General features: G+C 40.0%; 1 protein-coding gene across 2 annotated transcripts in view; it reads left to right on the forward strand.

Annotated features, from left to right (window-relative positions):
* Positions 1 to 515: 515 nt before the first annotated feature.
* Positions 516 to 4,195, forward strand: part of LOC106872546 (zinc finger protein 728) — a 7,492-nt gene continuing 3,812 nt past the window's right edge. Inside the window, exon 1 of one of the 2 annotated variants that reach the window (XM_014919574.2) lies at positions 516 to 763. The gene's annotated coding sequence lies outside the window, so the exon portion shown is untranslated. Of the gene's footprint in view, positions 764 to 810; positions 1,374 to 4,195 lie in introns of those variants that run through there. The other variant, XM_014919573.2, reaches the window with a different exon arrangement.

A 4,195-nucleotide genomic window follows, 5' to 3' on the forward strand; every position in this document is an offset into this window, starting at 1 on the left:
GCCACAATACACACACACAGATGAAACGAAGAGACATTTGGAAATGAAATGGAGATACATACTGAAATAAATAATATGTCACGAAGGGTTTCCGTTCAACATATCCCCACCAGCAATTTGTTAGCTAACCCTACGCTAAACTCAAGATGCTGAATTTTGGGATCCAATAGCAGAATTAGTCGTGCGATGGATCAAATGTCGAGAGGTCTTCGATTATATTCTTTTTTTTTTTTTCTGAGCTCAAATTTTACTTAACTTGTCATCTTTCCAGTGGTTGATAAAATAAATACCAGTTGATTATTTAGGACGAATTAATCGACTATCTACCCCCACCCGTTTGTGTCTTTGTATCAAAAGTAGAAATCAAAATCATCGCTACATTCAATAGCTCTTAGAAAAATGTCAATAGAGGACTAAAGAAATCGGTCAAACTAAAGGGTTTAACCAGGGGGAAAAAAAAGAAAAAACAAATTCTAATAGGTATAAAACAACTAGCTGCGAACGAATATGATGCAAAAAATTCGCGCTCGCGAACGGGGTTGGGGAGAGGGCTCGGAACATTTACATCGTCACACATCACACATATTCGTTCCCAGCAAGTTGTTTTACACCTATTAGCCTATTTTTTTATTATTTTGTCACCGGGTCAAACACTATAATTCAGAGGCCATGGAATGACGATATGTGACGATGTGAATGTTCCGAGTCCTCTCCCCACCCCGCCTTTCGCGGGAGCGCATTAGTTTTTTCATATTCGTTCAGAGTAAGTCGTTTTATATCTATTACACTATTTTCTTTTGTTACTTGGCTCCGGTGAGGCGTCTCGGAACATTCAGGATGTGAATGTTCCGAGGCCTCTCCTCACCTCACCCTCGTTCGCGAGCGCGCGTTTTTTTTCTTCATATTCATTCGCAGCAAGTTGTTTTACACCTATTAGAATATTTCATTTTTTTTATTTCCCACCCGGTCAAACCCTTTAGTTTGACCGGAATCTGGGCTGTGATTCTTGAATCACTGAAACGAAGTAAAGAGTAATTATCAAAATTTAAAAATCAGTAAAAAAACTCCATGACCGATGAAAGGACAGTACAAATTATTCTATTTCATACTTTTGTACAATGATTCTGTTTTTATATGACAGGGCAAATAAAATTCTGCATTGTTTATAATTTGTCTTAAGTGACGAGTAGTTTTGTCTGTACTTCCGGTCAGCCATAACACGCTGTATTCTGATTTCTCCTTGTTAAATCTTATGTTGGACACAGATACTGAGTAGTTGGTAAACATAATGACTATAATGTGAATACAGAAGGAATACGTTACTATACATCTGTGCAATATATTTAATGTAAAGAGAAATACATTATGTTGAGGTAAGATAACTTTGTTTGATGTTTGTTTGTAGTTAGTCTTGTGGTGTGTTACGTGAAGACAGATATTCAGTTTAGTAAGTATTGTTGTGATGCTTTAAATTGATGAGACTGTGTGCTCGGGAATTGAAGTAATTGCTCAGCTGAACGTACTTAAATAGCTAAGAATATTTATATACACAATAGATTATGTGATACGGTGTGTGGTATAACATAATTGTTTATGGCAGTTTACTCTCAGGTAAGTTAAAGGGACACTCACTTGACACAAACATAGAGCTGGGTGGTATGGCTGAATCGTTAGAGCGCCTGTTATGGCCCTTTAGGTCCTGAAATCAGATTCTGTTGAAGCCACCTTGTCCTTTTATCCATCCGTAGTTGATGGAATAAAATCTGGCATTCCGTCGTTTACGACGACGAGGGTTCCAGTTGATCCGATCAACAGAACAGCCTGCTCGTGAAATTAACGAGAGCACTCCACAGACAGAGTTCTCTGGGAGATTCAATGTGACAAGGCTGGCCCTTTGAAATACAGGTACTTTTCATTTTTGCCAGCTAAATGGACTGGAGCAACGTGAAATAGTGTCTTGCTTAAGGACACAACGCGTCGCCGGGAATTGAACTCACGACCTTGCAATCGTGAGCCGAATACTCTAACCACTAAGCTATGCGCCTTCAGTTGATGGAGTAAAGATCAATCACATAGCTGGTCAATGTAATCAACTTAACCCGTCCCCAAATTTGGGTTTCTCATGCCTATGTGAGAAATTGGCGAGTTGGTAAAATCGTTAGCATGTCGACAAAATGCTTGGCTTTTCTTTCAGCTCCTCAGGTTCTAAGTACAAATTCTGCTAAAGTCGACTTTACCTATCAAAAACCAAAGTCTTAGTAAGTAGGAAGGCAGACAAATTACAAATCCCTTCAGGTAGATGGCCCTGCTTGATCTGTAGAAAAGGCATAGGTAGAAACTCCATACGATGTACCTGGTGTAAGCTATGGACTCATAAGAGGTGCAGCAATATCAAAGGAAGGTTAACTGGGAAGATAGTTTTTGTGTGGCAGATGCACAGGTGTAATGAACACTGAAGACGTACAGAAAATAGATTCCATCTCGTGCCAGGGGGAAAAACTAGAAGTAGTTGATAGCTTCTGTTACCTAGGTGACCAAATCAATAGCGAGGGTGGATACTCTGAGAGCATAGCTGCTAGAATAAGAATAGCCTGGGCAGAGTTCAGAGAGCTCCTACCTCTGCTAGTAACAAAGGGCCTCTCTCTCAGTAAAAGGTAGACTGTATGATGTCTCTGTGTGAACAGCTATACCACACATCAGTGAAACATGAGCTGTAACTGCTGAGGACATGCGCAGGCTTGAATGAAATGTAGTTAGTATGCTCTGCTGGATGTTCAATATCAGTGTACATACACGATAGAGTGTAAGCACTCTGAGAGAGAAAGTGGACAATAAAAGCATCAGATGTGGTGTGCAAGAGAGACGACTGTGCTGGTATGGTCATGTGATGTATATGGATGAGGACAACTGTGTGAAGAAGTGTCACACCCTAACAGTGGAGGGAACCTGTGGAAGAGGTAGACATGGGATGAGGTGGTGAAGCACGACCTTCAAACGTTGGGCCTCACAGAGGCAATGACAAGCGACTGAGACCTTTGGAAATATACTGTACTTAAGAAGACTCCGCAAGCCAAGTGAGATTGTAGTTGTGACCGATGTCAATGTTGCATAACTGGCCTGTTTAAAAAAGCAGCCCTCAATCGTTGGGCAATATGCCATGCTTGTGAAGACCTGTTGAACTGAGTGAAATTGTAGTCGTGGCCAATAACAGTGCCACGTAACTGGCACCCGTGCCAGAGGCACGTAGAAGGCATCATTCAAGTGTGGCTGATGCCAGTGCTATCTGACTGACTCCTGTGCCAGTGGCACTAAAAACACCCACTACATTCTCGGAGTGGTTAGTGTTAGGAAGGGCATCCAGCTGTAGAAACCTCGGCAAATGAGATTGGAGCCTGATGATGATGAATTCATTAGCTTCCACTTTTGCTTATTTAAGAAAAATGTATTCTGTAATTGCATATTTATTTCATGGATTTGCTGTTCCATAATATAAAAGTACTTTGAATTGCTATAAATTACTTATGAGAAAGCATTAGCCATTTTCTTTGCTGTTGTTTATTATTTTTTAAAACTTGCTTCAGCTATCATGTCATATGAGAATATCATTTCCTCTTTTTAATTATTCATTTTTTTATGCTTAAAATTGCATTGTAACAGTTTTGCCTTCATCTGTTTCAATTCAGTACAAGTACAGTACAGTGTATCATTTGGCAGGTTTGTTTTTCATCAAAGCGACTCTGCTTTTTACACATTTGCATTAGTTTAACACCTGCATACAAATTACACATAGAGTAATACTGACTTTAAAGCCAAATAATTTTAGAACCAGAAATGCTACAGATGAGGAAAGCTAACAGAAAATCCAGCTATGTTTCACTGGTCCATTTAGGTGTATGCTACAAGTTCCAGTCGTACAGTGGCTGAGATTTCATGAATTATTGCCAGCTCTCATACAGTGCAAAATCTCTAAAGGGGATCTCACGAAAGAGCAGAATTCAAAGGCACTCAACTGATTGGCATAAAATCATTTACAGACATGGCCTCTGGCCCACAGACGTGCTGTCTCCTGTTTTTACTTTTTTTCACTGCTGCTATAACAGCCTCTGCACTATGAAGTTGGCTAGTGTCATGCTATCTCTAACTCAAACATTCCTGACTTACTCAGCCCACCCCATCATCTTCCATGTTGTGTCCA

The sequence above is a fragment of the Octopus bimaculoides genome, chromosome 6, assembly GCF_001194135.2.
Source record: "Octopus bimaculoides isolate UCB-OBI-ISO-001 chromosome 6, ASM119413v2, whole genome shotgun sequence".
In the NCBI taxonomy this organism is placed as follows: Eukaryota; Metazoa; Mollusca; class Cephalopoda; order Octopoda; family Octopodidae; genus Octopus; species Octopus bimaculoides.